Source organism: Leptinotarsa decemlineata, unplaced genomic scaffold, assembly GCF_025532065.1.
Source record: "Leptinotarsa decemlineata unplaced genomic scaffold, Ldec_3_MD MMD2_tig00026330_RagTag_RagTag, whole genome shotgun sequence".
Lineage (NCBI taxonomy): Eukaryota > Metazoa > Arthropoda > Insecta > Coleoptera > Chrysomelidae > Leptinotarsa > Leptinotarsa decemlineata.
In genome coordinates this window covers 12,730,586-12,745,780 of record NW_027412690.1, presented here as the reverse complement: position 1 = coordinate 12,745,780, position 15,195 = coordinate 12,730,586, and the positions used below count along the sequence as shown (strand labels likewise).

At 36.1% G+C, this 15,195-nt stretch overlaps 2 long non-coding RNA genes across 2 annotated transcripts; both read left to right on the top strand.

Moving 5' to 3' along the window:
• Positions 1-2,766: 2,766 nt before the first annotated feature.
• On the top strand, positions 2,767-4,293 carry LOC141485703 (uncharacterized). Its single transcript, XR_012467361.1, has 2 exons — positions 2,767-3,287; positions 3,366-4,293. It is a non-coding gene; the product is annotated as an uncharacterized lncRNA (long non-coding RNA).
• A 1,024-nt stretch (positions 4,294-5,317) lies between these two features.
• Positions 5,318-6,956, top strand: LOC141485718 (uncharacterized). The gene is made up of 2 exons (XR_012467375.1): positions 5,318-5,952; positions 6,031-6,956. It is a non-coding gene; the product is annotated as an uncharacterized lncRNA (long non-coding RNA).
• Positions 6,957-15,195: the final 8,239 nt, after the last annotated feature.

Here is a 15,195-nt window from a genome sequence, read left to right as displayed (position 1 = left end):
GTTCGACTCAAACTGCAAAAAAGTTTCCTCACCAACACCCCTTTATAGCTATATCGCCAGCTTACAGTAGGTCGAGAGAATGAATTCATCTACTTAGGCATAAAAGCATATATCCTACACTAATATTCTTCCCCTTTTGGGCAGGTTTGAAGAACATAAATCTTTGTTGAGATAATAGATCAAGCATCAAAAATCTAGTCTCTGATAAGTTATTTGTCCCTATCTTAATAACTAAGCTTATATGTGTGTGTCTCCCTCAAGGTGGCTTGCAGAACAAGAATGGTTTTAGAGTTACAAACTTAGGTCTGCAGTGCTCTGTCCGTACAACAATTGTGATCGGTACAACAGCGGTTAACTACTAACTACTGCTACTACTGTATTAGGCATTCATGCAAGGATGTCTAGTCTTATAGCAATACTAACACGAGGAAGCGGTATTCAGATGAAAGAAAGCCTAAAATGAAACAATTCATATTAGATGGAAACGGTTCACTGGAAGTGATGTCCGGGACGATACGTCTGGAGTCTGGACAGAATGATCAAGCTCATTCTCTGAATATATGAGTTGTCTCGTTGATAAATATCAACTCGCCTGTAGTGTCGTGTGGCCTATAGGTTTACTTTTGTCCCAAGAAGCCAAAATTCAAATCAGTAAGATTCTGTTCTCCATAAGCAATTGAATCCAACAAGTGAGTTGAATGTTTTACCAGCATCCAAATGCCAAGAATAAAAATTTCCTATTCTTATAAAAGATGATCATACTTGATTAATCCGAAAAATCGAGAAGTTTAGACATAAACTCGAAAATTAGCAAATGGCTACCAAAAGTATCACAACAAATTTTGAATTTCGGCGGCAAGACATTCACGGAACCAAAGTCGTCAATTCACCGTTCCGTGTTCCGTCGGAGCACGGAATCCTTAAAGGGATTCGAATATGTGTTCGAATATAATTAATGCGTTCGAATATATCCTTGTATAGTTGTTTGTCAGTGAATGAGAACTAAACGAATGACGAGGTATTAAAATATCCCAAAACTTTCAAGGAAGTATTCATTTCAGGTTTAGATAGTCGTCGACCTCAAAACAGAATAAATGACAAAATGAAACCGTAACACCGTATAGGATGAAACTGCAGTAACGTTAGTTACAAATAAAAGCGGTAAAAACATAAAGAGTTTCATTTCTCTTTTTTCATTATGATTTCCTACCACGTAGTGACGGCTACATCCACCAATTTATTAATGATTCAATATCCATCTCTTTCAGGAATAAACGGTGATACGAGCCAGTGAATAGCATATCATTTGGGACCCGTCAGCCAGCACCCGCCACAGTTGAAACACGACTCCTGCAACAGTTCAAACTGGTCTTTTTCCTCAGTTGAAACTGAGCCCCCGTCAAAATTGAAACCCGTCATCCTTCACAGTCGAAACTTGGCTCCTGAGACAGTTGAAACTTAGATCACATCACAGTTTAAACTCGGCTCTGGTCACCGATCTACCATATTTTGGGGAGAATGACTGGAATATTTGATTACAGAATTATTACAATGTGTTAAAACAACGATAAAAATAAAATAAATACAACAATAAAAATTAATTGGCGCTCCGGGGCGACTTCATTGATTCCAGTGGCGCATTTGCTTTTTCAGCTGCAGGAAAACCCGGAAAAACCTGCAGCACCACATCATCTGAGAATTATTCCTGACATTTATTTTGTTGTATATCATTTCACAATGATTTTGATTTCTTCATTTTATTCAATGACTTCAATCTCGGTTTTCTGACTTTAGACTTTGAATAACATGGGATCATTATCGATTATGATAGTAATCATGATTTTTTTGTGGGTTTTGTAAAATTACGTCCGAGTTCAGACAAAATAACTTTATGAAAAGTAAAGCTTCAGTCTCATACAAGTAAAAGAAGAGAATCAACATAGATGTACTTCTGTTGTATGTATGTAGTTCAATTATGAACTATTCAAAATTTATAAAGTATATAGTCATGTGAACCCATTTACATTGATCTGGTATCAAAATAGATTGAGAAAAAAATTAAAATGAGCTATTTTATATTGCTATTGGACCTCCTTTGCCATCTATCTGTGAAGGCGTGAACTATATAACCTCGACATGAAAACATTCCATAGGCACAAAAATTTCTACATTTCCATTGGATCTTCATTCCAGTAAGTTCTGCTAGTCAACTCTAGGTGGCGTCCGCGTAAACTTTTCTATCAACGAATCTTATTTTAAAATTCAATAACATTGTCAACTTGATATCTATCTGTTTCAGAAATGAACGATAATACAAGCCGTTAAATAGCATATCATTTCGTAAACGAACCAATTAGAATACTCGATAGGAATACTCGGTTTCTACAATGACTCTTCTGTACTAAAAAAATTCAAGGGTTAGGAGAGGGAGTTGCGTCACAGTATAGTTTCATAATGATACCCAATGCTTTGAGTAATGTAATCGGATGTAATTTCCAAAAACGAAATCACGGAAAGAAAAAAATTGATTTGGCACCTTTTTTGCCGTCTGTTTGTGAGGGTACGAACTATGTAACCCCGACAATGAAACATTCCATAGCCAGAAAAATTTCTACATTTCTATTGGATCCGTATTCCAATAAGTTCAGCTAGTGAACACTAGGTGGCGTCCGCGTGAACTTCACTTTTAACAAAATAAAATTTAGACTAGATAGAGAGAGATCATAGCTCCCAGGGTAGGCCGCCAGCTGTTTAACAGTGAAGAAGGGCGTGGATAAGATGGAGGGTAGAGCGCCACCCGCTTGATCAACCCTGGAGCTTATATAGCATACGAAACAAAAACGGGAAATTAACTCTAAACGGTAACCGATCGAATCAAACTCGAATCCAGTTAAAATATTCATAATTCCTTTCCCTAACATCTACACCTTTCTCAGTTGATTCCAAATTTGTTAACAAATCCCTTGATTTATCTGTCAGTTTATAAATTTTATTCAACCGTTATTATAGGACTCCCCCTATAATACTGGCAGGGCAGGGAGCCTTGAGCTCCTGAGGCCACAAAGTTTCAAATGTGAGAAGATTTCACTTTTCTAATTGTAAACAATACCAAAATGTTCATAAGATATAAATTATATTACACCTATAGCACAAATGTTTCAATTCTAAGGGGACTTTAATGAACCCAGGCTCCCCAAGGAAAAAAGGAGGATGTCTCTTCGATACTTGAGACGTCGCTGTTTTGAAGTTATACTTTACCTTTGATATAGCTATATCGCCAGCTTACAGTAGGTTGAGAGAATGAATTCATCTACATAGGCATAAAAGCATATATCCTACACTAATATTCTTCCCCTTTTGGGCAGGTTTGAAGAACATAAACCAACCGTCAACATCAAAGACTATGCCCCAGAGAGATGATGTGGAACCACCACATAAGAGACACAAAATGGACTTCCACAATGAATGTTATTCTGAATGCAGCTCAAAGCCCCCAAAACGAGGAAGAAAAATAATATATGAAAAATATTCCGTACAGAGAAGCATGTTTTTAGCGGTTGTCACTCGTCCAGATATATCATTCTCAGTGAGCAGAGTTAGCAGATATTTGGAAAATCCAGGAAAGCAGCACTGGAAAGCAGTCAAACGTATTTTCAGCAGTCAAAGTTATGGAATTCTATACAATGGTGGGAGCAACGAATATTTAAAAGCGTATTCAGATGCAGATTTTGCAGGAGACATTGATACTAGATATTCAACAACTGGCTATGTTACTTTATTATCGGGTTGTCCAGTTACATGGACATCTCAACGACAAAAGTGTTGCAACATCCACGACAGAATCTGAATATATTGCAGCTTGGGATGCCGCACGAGAAATAATATGGTTGAGAAGGTTGCTCAAAGAAATTGATGTTGACGTTTCAAATCCAACGGAACTTTTTGTTGATAATAGAAGTGCTATAAACTTGATGAGCTATAATGATCATCACAAACGAAAAAAATATCACTGTTGTTTACACCCAATCAGAAAACCAGTTGGCAGATATTTCAACCAAACCCTTACCACGAGAAAAATTTTCAACAAATCGACAAGGTCTGTGGGTAACGTCTTCGAAGTGAACAAAGAGTGGGAGTGTTGAAGTAATCCATGTTCACTTCATTTCGATTGATCTTGTTGTTTTTATGATTCCTTGGAAATCGTTGTTGATTGAATGAGTTTTAATGTCATTGTTAATACATATAAAATGTATCGTTTGTATATTCATGATTAAAACCTGGTTCAGTAGAGTTTACAGTTCGATTTCCTACAAATTACAACACAGGTAATACTGCTAGACAATTCTATCTCTAACCCTCATTCCTTCTACAGCAAATTGTCCTCTCCATTTCTCCATGAAAGCCATTTTCAATACATTCCTTTCCCGAATATTCTGAGGGAATACTATACATTCTGCACCCATCACTTCAACTATTCGAATTGATACTTCATGTATTGCTCGATGAACTGCAGTTCGACTCAAACTGCAAAAAAGTTTCCTCACCAACACCCCTTTATAGCTATATCGCCAGCTTACAGTAGGTCGAGAGAATGAATTCATCTACATAGGCATAAAAGCATATATCCTACACTAATATTCTTCCCCTTTTGGGCAGGTTTGAAGAACATAAATCTTTGTTGAGATAATAGATCAAGCATCAAAAATCTAGTCTCTGATAAGTTATTTGTCCCTATCTTAATAACTAAGCTTATATGTGTGTGTCTCCCTCAAGGTGGCTTGCAGAACAAGAATGGTTTTAGAGTTACAAACTTAGGTCTGCAGTGCTCTGTCCGTACAACAATTGTGATCGGTACAACAGCGGTTAACTACTAACTACTGCTACTACTGTATTAGGCATTCATGCAAGGATGTCTAGTCTTATAGCAATACTAACACGAGGAAGCGGTATTCAGATGAAAGAAAGCCTAAAATGAAACAATTCATATTAGATGGAAACGGTTCACTGGAAGTGATGTCCGGGACGATACGTCTGGAGTCTGGACAGAATGATCAAGCTCATTCTCTGAATATATGAGTTGTCTCGTTGATAAATATCAACTCGCCTGTAGTGTCGTGTGGCCTATAGGTTTACTTTTGTCCCAAGAAGCCAAAATTCAAATCAGTAAGATTCTGTTCTCCATAAGCAATTGAATCCAACAAGTGAGTTGAATGTTTTACCAGCATCCAAATGCCAAGAATGAAAATTTCCTATTCTTATAAAAGATGATCATACTTGATTAATCCGAAAAATCGAGAAGTTTAGACATAAACTCGAAAATTAGCAAATGGCTACCAAAAGTATCACAACAAATTTTGAATTTCGGCGGCAAGACATTCACGGAACCAAAGTCGTCAATTCACCGTTCCGTGTTCCGTCGGAGCACGGAATCCTTAAAGGGATTCGAATATGTGTTCGAATATAATTAATGCGTTCGAATATATCCTTGTATAGTTGTTTGCAAAAACGGGAAATTAACTGTAAACGGTAACCGATCGAATCAAACTCGAATCCAGTTAAAATATTCATAATTCCTTTCCCTAACATCTACACCTTTCTCAGTTGATTCCAAATTTGTTAACAAATCCCTTGATTTATCTGTCAGTTTATAAATTTTATTCAACCGTTATTATAGGACTCCCCCTATAATACTGGCAGGGCAGGGAGCCTTGAGCTCCTGAGGCCACAAAGTTTCAAATGTGAGAAGATTTCACTTTTCTAATTGTAAACAATACCAAAATGTTCATAAGATATAAATTATATTACACCTATAGCACAAATGTTTCAATTCTAAGGGGACTTTAATGAACCCAGGCTCCCCAAGGAAAAAAGGAGGATGTCTCTTCGATACTTGAGACGTCGCTGTTTTGAAGTTATACTTTACCTTTGATATAGCTATATCGCCAGCTTACAGTAGGTTGAGAGAATGAATTCATCTACATAGGCATAAAAGCTTATATCCTACACTAATATTCTTCCCCTTTTGGGCAGGTTTGAAGAACATAAACCAACCGTCAACATCAAAGACTATGCCCCAGAGAGATGATGTGGAACCACCACATAAGAGACACAAAATGGACTTCCACAATGAATGTTATTCTGAATGCAGCTCAAAGCCCCCAAAACGAGGAAGAAAAATAATATATGAAAAATATTCCGTACAGAGAAGCATGTTTTTAGCGGTTGTCACTCGTCCAGATATATCATTCTCAGTGAGCAGAGTTAGCAGATATTTGGAAAATCCAGGAAAGCAGCACTGGAAAGCAGTCAAACGTATTTTCAGCAGTCAAAGTTATGGAATTCTATACAATGGTGGGAGCAACGAATATTTAAAAGCGTATTCAGATGCAGATTTTGCAGGAGACATTGATACTAGATATTCAACAACTGGCTATGTTACTTTATTATCGGGTTGTCCAGTTACGTGGACATCTCAACGACAAAAGTGTTGCAACATCCACGACAGAATCTGAATATATTGCAGCTTGGGATGCCGCACAAGAAATAATATGGTTGAGAAGGTTGCTTAAAGAAATTGATGTTGACGTTTCGAATCCAACGGAACTTTTTGTTGATAATAGAAGTGCTATAAACTTGATGAGCTATGATGATCATCACAAACGAAAAAAATATCACTGTTGTTTACACCCAATCAGAAAACCAGTTGGCAGATATTTTAACCAAACCCTTACCACGAGAAAAATTTTCAAGAAATCGACAAGGTCTGTGCTGGGTAACGTCTTCGAAGTGAACAAACAGTGGGAGTGTTGAAGTAATCCATGTTCACTTCATTTCGATTGATCTTGTTGTTTTTATGATTCCTTGGAAATCGTTGTTGATTGAATGAGTTTTAATGTCATTGTTAATACATAAAATGTATCGTTTGTATATTCATGATTAAAACCTGGTTCAGTAGAGTTTACAGTTCAATTTCCTACAAATTACAACAGGTAATACTGCTGGACGATTCTATCTCTAACGCTCAATTCCTTCTACAGCAAATTGTCCTCTCCATTTCTCCATGAAAGCCATTTTCAATACATTCCTTTCCCGAATATTCTGAGGGAATACTATACATTCTGCCTGCACCCATCACTTCAACTATTCGAATTGATACTTCATGTATTGCTCGATGAACTGCAGTTCGACTCAAACTGCAAAAAAGTTTCCTCACCAACACCCCTTCATAGCTATATCGTCAGCTTACAGTAGGTTGAGAGAGTGAATTCATCTACATAGGCATAAAAGCATATATCCTACACTAATATTCTTTCCCTTTTGGGCAGGTTTGAAGAACATAAATCTTTGCGATTAATATTGGGATGTAGCCGTTACTCAGCAATTAAATCGATGTTACAGTGTCTAAACTGGTTTTCAGTTGAAGAACGTATATTATATATGACTATGATCTTTATATTTAAGCTGCATAAAGGATTGCTACCCAATTACTTTCAAAAATTCTTATTGAGAAATAATGAAGTTCATGATTACAATACGAGAAGAAATAACAATTTTTACATTAATAAAACTAACACTAAATTTGGAATGAATAGTATATTTCATAAAGGCTTAAACGAATTTAATAAACTACCACAATTTGTAAAAGAATCTAATTCAATAAACCAATTTAAGTCATCATTAAAGAAGTATATTAGTGACAGCTCATTATGATATTTGTAATTTTTTTTTTTATTTTTTAATGTGAACTAACCTAATAACCTAATAATCTATAGATATGTATGTATATTTGGTTTTCCTTGAAAGGTACTTTAAAATGTTACTATATTTAAATAGTTAAGGTCGTGAGATATTTTTGAATTTGTAATTTTTCTTTTTTTTTTGTATATTAGGCTTGCCTACTTAATAAATAAATACAATCTTTGTTGAGATAATAGATCAAGCATCAAAAATCTAGTCTCTGATAAGTTATTTGTCCCTATCTTAATAACTGTGTGTCTCCCTCAAGGTGGCTTGCAGAACAAGAATGGTTTTAGAGTTCCAAACTTAGGTCTGCAGTGCTCTGTCCGTACAACAATTGTGATCGGTACAACAGCGGTTAACTACTAACTACTGCTACTACTGTATTAGGCATTCATGCAAGGATGTCTAGTCTTATAGCAATACTAACACGAGGAAGCGGTATTCAGATGAAAGAAAGCCTAAAATGAAACAATTCATATTAGATGGAAACGGTTCACTGGAAGTGATGTCCGGGACGATATGTCTGGAGTCTGGACAGAATGATCAAGCTCATTCTCTGAATATATGAGTTGTCTCGTTGATAAATATCAACTCGCCTGTAGTGTCGTGTGGCCTATAGGTTTACTTTTGTCCCAAGAAGCCAAAATTCAAATCAGTAAGATTCTGTTCTCCATAAGCAATTGAATCCAGCAAGTGAGTTGAATGTTTTACCAGCATCCAAATGCCAAGAATAAAAATTTCCTATTCTCATAAAAGATGATCATACTTGGTTAATCCGAAAAATCGAGAAGTTTAGACATAAACTCGAAAATTAGCAAATGGCTACCAAAAGTATCACAACAAATTTTGAATCTCGGCGGCAAGACATTCACGGAACCAAAGTCGCCAATTCACCGTTCCGTGTTCCGTCAGAGCACAGAATCCTTAAAGGGATTCGAATATGTGTTCGAATATAATTAATGCGTTCGAATATATCCTTGTATAGTTGTTTGTCAGTGAATGAGAACTAAACGAATGACGAGGTATTGAAATATCCCAAAACTTTCAAGGAAGTATTCATTTCAAGTTTAAATAGTCGTCGACCTCAAAACAGAACAAATGACAAATGAAACCGTAACACCGTATAGGATGAAACTGCAGTAACGTTAGTTACAAATAAAAGCGGTAAAATTATAAAGAGTTTCATTTCTCTTTTTTTCATTATGATTTCCTACCACGTAGTGACGGCTACATCCACCGATTTATTAATGATTCAATATCCATCTCTTTCAGGAATAAACGATGATACGAGCCAGTGAATAGCATATCATTTAGGACCCGTCAGCACCCGTCACAGTTGAAACTCAGCTCCGTTCACAGTTGAAACTCAGCACCCACCACTGTTGAAACTTAGCTCCCTTCACAGTTGATACTCAGCTCTCTCATCAGTTGAAACTCAACTCCTGTGTCAGTTGGAACTTGGCTCCCATCACAGTTGGAACCGGCTTCACGTCACAGTTGAAACTTTGCTCTTATCACAGTTGAAATTCGGCTCGCGTCACAGCTGTAACCTGGCTCCCGCCACCGATTTACCATATTTGGAAAAAACACTCACGAAATCCATTTTGTGTACATCATTCACAATGATTTCTGCTTTCCTTTTCATTTTTGGTCCAAATTCTGAGTTCGGTCAGAATTTCTTCATAAAAACTGAGACTGTATTCTCATTCAAGTGAAGATCGATGAGTAAAAAGACGATAACGATCATTATCATTATTTTGATGAAATAGCATCACTGCTAATTTTCTCTTTACTTGGAAACAAATTTTAAAAAATGTCGTTCAAAGTAAGAGAGGCCCATTGGCAAATTATGTTAGAGGACATGGAGAAGCACTATTTCCTGGCTACAGGGAAATTTGTTGGTCATCGAGGAAAGGATCTGTATAAAAAACATTGGTATGAATTGGCGCATAATCTGAATGCTCATTATGTAGCAAAACCTACTGAAAAATGGCAGAAGGTAAACCAAAGTCCCAAATACTTGGATTTTTTATAACTTATTAGAGTTTTCGTTTTTAGTCTTGGTCAGATCTTGAATATTCATTAAAAAAAAGGTGCTGCAATGAGAGCTTCATTATCTCGCACTGGGGGTGGACTTGATGATGTGAAACCACCAAGTGAACTAGAACTGAAAATATTGGATTTTTTAGGGGAAAACTTCGTGGGATCAAATAATCCAGAATGTGGTGGTGTACCTGTATCCCTTGAACCAGAGTCCTGCGAAAATAGTCTTGATGAACCGTCAACATCGAAGACACCTTCAACATCAAAGACTATGCCCCAGAGAGATGATGTGGAACCACCACATAAGAGACACAAAATGGACTTCCACAATGAATGTTATTCTGAATGCAGCTCAAAGCCCCCAAAATGAGAAAGAAAAAGAATATATGAAAAATATTCCGTACAGAAAAGCTATAGGACGTCTCATGTTTTCAGCGGTTGTCACTTGTCCAGATATATCATTCTCAGTGAGCAGAGTTAGCAGATATTTGGAAAATCCAGGAAAGCAGCACTGGGAAGCAGTCAAACGTATTTTCAGATACCTAAAGGGTACTAGATCGTCAGTCTCGTCATAATAGGAGAATTGTTCAGTTTCGTCAATGTATTGTTCGTTTGAAAACTCTCCCTGTGGAAAATCACATGTTTCATAGTCTTTATCGTATTCAATATTATGAAGTTCTTCGAAGACGAAGTTACGTCTCTGATTTGGATTGGGTTGTTGAAAGGAAGGTCTATTTTTCGAAAAATTCTGGGTACTGACAATGCTCATCGGGGTTGGTTGGGAAGTGGATGGCCCATTGTTGGGTGAAGTATTTTTTTGGGGCACATTTTGACGGGGTTGTATTTGAATTGATCCTCTAGAAAATTGAGGTTGGTTAGAAAAATTTTGATTCTGTTGCAGTTGTCGAGGAATATTTTGTTGCATTTGGGGTCTGTTCGGCTGAAAATTCTGAGACTGTTGAACAAAATTGAAATTTTGGGGATTTGATATGGTTGGTGACTTTTGAGGGGTGAAATTATTGAATTGAGATTTTTGTAAATACCGAATGTTGTTATCTTCGATGATATATTGTCGTGCTTCAGCTAAATTATTCGGTCTCATTGATCTGATCATTGAACTTTGGGGTTCTCTCAAACCAACAAATAATGTATGCAATGCATGTGAATCATAGAGTAATTTTTTGCTTATTTTCACTTGCTCGTTTACCTCGTGTAAATGAACATAGTTATGGAGAAGATTGAGCATAGAAACAACTCTTGAAAAAAAAATTTTCATTTGGATTTTGTCTCAAGGAGCCTAAATCTGATAATAAACTACTTTCATTTCTCTGATCGCCAATGTGAGTGATCAATAAATTTTTAATGGTGTTCCAATCGTTACTACCACTAATAGAAAAAAATTCTTCTGCCGGTCCAGTCAATTTGGAAAAAATACTATTGAGTAAAAGTTTATTTTGTGCACAATTATTATTTGCGGGAGTGGCGTCCCAATAGGTGTTCAATATATCGGTACATGTTGAAATAAATCAATAAAGTCTGCAAGGGTTACCATCAAACTATGGTATGATTTGCAAAAGTTTCAAATCAAAAACTGGTGTTACTGCCATAATAGAATCGACTATATTTCCTAATTGTCTAGTTTGATTATTATTTATACTAAGAGCTTCTAGTGATTGACTTAAATCTAACTCAATTTCTGCACTGATATCACCTAATGATTCAGGAAAAATTGAGGAGCTTGACATATAGAATCACAAAAGGGAACAATGAGTAACTCACGAAAAATTCCTTTCCATCGTCTGGTGTTGGAGATTTCGGGTACTGGGATCCGCCTCTGGAACCGTAGTTGATCCGATGATGGTACTTTCAGCTTCAGAGTTTTTTCGTTGCCGAAACGACTTATCCGGTTCTTCTCTCGATGAAGAGTTGAAACTCAAGGATATCTAAATCGATAGATGCCTTGAGAATCCTACCACGACTGCGCCAATTACGTACTTTAAAGAACGAAGACCGTTTTTAAAAAGACGAAATATTTTTATTTGGACAAGTTGTTCGTACAAAAGTTACATCAAGACTGAATTTTTATTAATGTAATATAAATGGTGAGAAATTATGATGTTGGCTTTTCCTGGAATGCTGGCTATTTGATACTGCAGCGTCGGCGCTTCTTGGCAGGGTCGTAGACCTAGTCGGCTGGTTGAACGTACTTATTCGGTACGTAACTCTCGAGAAGTAAAATCCTAGCCTCGTCTTCTTGTCGCCTTCTTGCCCTGGTTAACCTTCTTCTTGAACTGTTGCAAGCTTCTCTCATAGCCGCAATGTCTTCGTTCCACCAGACAGGTTGTGGCCTTGTTGCTCCTCCCTTTCTCTTTTCCAAGCTTGTATATTGGGCCTCTTTGATTTTTCTCGTGAGGTCCTAACCTAACCTAACCTAACCTCACCTCCATTTTGTTTCAGATATATCTGACCGTGCACATTGCTCAGGATCGTATGAACAACAGAAGAGCGCCCACCCCTTTCACCACACTGAAAGATATTTGAAAATTGTGCGCAAATATGCCACCATTTTCGAGGGCCATTCCTTGGCCATTTACATTCGGATACGTTCCCTTTGATTTATTGGGACAATGGTGAGCTGAAATGGAATTTAAATCTGTTTTTGAAGTTGGTAATAAAATATTAAAGAGGTTCGGTCTGATTTATGTCCGCCAGCGAGAGAACAGTTCGGGAAATATTGCTCGAAAATATGCGCGATTGATTGAATTTCCATTAATCCAATTTCGGCATATCCTGCGCCTAATAGGAGTTTGGCAAACCCTTGATGATTTGTTGACTTGTTTGGAATATATTTCCTAATAGCATTCACAGAATTATGATATTAATAATGATATTTGAAGTATACAATTAACTCTGCAAATCAGAGTTCACTACGAATATTATAAAGTTTTAGAACGTTATCATACTTCATATTTTCCAAACAACTACTTAGCATTACAATTATAATGTTATTCTATTGAATAATGTGATTTTCTTGATATGCAATATTCATATATGAAAGTAGTTGTTTCGTGAAGATTTTCTCCTTTGGTTTTTAATTTAAATTTTCAATGTTCATGTGAGAGTTGATGTTTTGTGAGAGTTTCCTCCATTCTGTAAACGAAAGAAACTTCGTATACGTATACGTATATATACTACATATCTTTCAAAAGAGACTTGAATGTAGTTATTTTCTTTCCTTCTTATTTTGAAAGTTTCCCATATCTTTTTACGAGAAGTAAAAAGCCAAACAGCTTTTTTCCCAAATAAGTGATCTCACCTAAAATATTATTTTTTTGATTTATTTTGTTACTCCTAGTATTCGTTTCTCTCATTTACCCATTTCTCGATTTCGTTTCTATTTCAAACTGATAATGAAGAAATATCATCAACTATGGAGGATTTGAAAAACGTTAAAGCAGTAGGAGTAACGTCTAAACTTCTCGAAAATATAATACCATATTACCGGGATTATCTGTCCACACAATCAACTTAATGTTTTGCCCGAGGCCTATTTCCTTTTGCCCTATCTTTCAATTTTCAAAAACGGATTTTCAAAATATTGAATAACGTTCGATATCTTTGATAACTGTTGAAGTTCATTCCTATCCATATTTTATCGACAGTTATTAGCATAACGTTTCACTACCATAATAGATACTCAAAGTTCTAGTGTTGTATCCGATCTTTAGATCCGCAATTCAGCTGGTGTGAAGACATTACAGTTGTTGTCAGGAGTTAGTGGGGGTGCTGGTAACATCCGAATTTCTGCATAGAGATTACAAAGGACGAAACGGTATCCTTTACAAGGCACCGTAACAGCGTGAAAACCCCAAAACGTGTTATTCCGTTAGACATTGACCAATTCCGAAAATTTATTGCGGATTTATAGTATCACAAATTAGCAACTCGGAATATCAATAAGAAAATAATTTTTGTGGGTATCAGTTTTTTCATAATGACATCAAGAAACTATTAGGAGAATGCCATTTTTTTTATAATGAGGTTGATTTTGAAATTAGCTGGTCATAGACGCAAATCTGAAATAGTTGATGCTGAAGTTTTCAATTTTAGTCTTCTTTCCATTTAATCTTTTCTCATGTGAGTAGAAGATTCGGGAAAAAAGAATAGTGTTGAAACAGATTGCTGATTGAAATATAGTTCGTACTGGAACCTATGGCGTAAAATGAATCTTTTGCAAACACTTCTCCAACACCAGGACGAAAAAAATTAAATAACTTATTTTTCAAACGAAATATCGAAGTTTCTGAAAATAATACGTGAAACAAAATTCACTATTGAACCTTCATGTTTCTCTATGTTCATACTCCATTGTTTTGCAACAGAGAAGCCGTTTTTTTTTGAACATTCTATATATTCTGACTCCTTAATATACCATCACTCGAGAAATTGTATTTGAATAGAAAAGTAATAGAACACCTTGTATACCGTTTTCAAAATGTGACTTAAGACATTTCATGATATAAAAAGGAAATATTCAGTTTGGAATCACAATAAAAACACATTCATCGTATGTTTGAAAACCAAATAGTCTGAAATAATCCAATAAACTTCAATTCTCGCAAAAAATAACGTGAAAATAACAACTACCAGAGTCGTAAAAGTTTTGTTAAAGTGCTGCTAAAACAAGCCGATGCGAAATGTGTGCCGAAGCGAACGGGTAGAAAAACAGAGCCGTATAACGATGCAAAAAGAATTGTGTTACGTTACTGCTCAGTGTATAATGTTACAAAAGAAACAATAACCCTCGAACACAATAGACCAGAGAAAATATAAACATTGGGACGCGCGCGTTCGGGAAAACAATATCATTTCATAAGTTTAGCGCGAGAAAATATTACATTATCTATTCACTTCGAAATGGAATTTGTAGATTGAATGCGGGTTTATCTTTCTTGAAGCGATTCATTCGAGATATGAAACGATCAAAAACGTTATCTTGTGTGGTATACGGAACAGAATATTTCGTGGTGACAAAAATTGTTTTGTGAAAGCTTCTCGACATAATAGAAGGTATCTGGAAGTTTTGGAGTCGATAGCTGTGGCATAATATATAGGTCTGATTAAAACTGGAGTATCAAGGTCGGTATTTTATTAATTACGTGAAAATTCAAAGCAGAAGTTTTATTCTATATTCGAGAGGAAACCAGCAAGTCAGAAATGATGGATCATGTTTGGATCCGTCAACGCCACATCAAGTGGTCTGTAATTGTGTTTCTTCCTGTGACTGATAGAAAGTTTGAAGAAGCTGCGAATATTGTGAACAACGATGCATTCAGCAAGGCTAATAGATGATCCGCAAAGTAAAACACCAAAATATATTTTAATTGAAAATAGTTTATGACGTGTGGTACT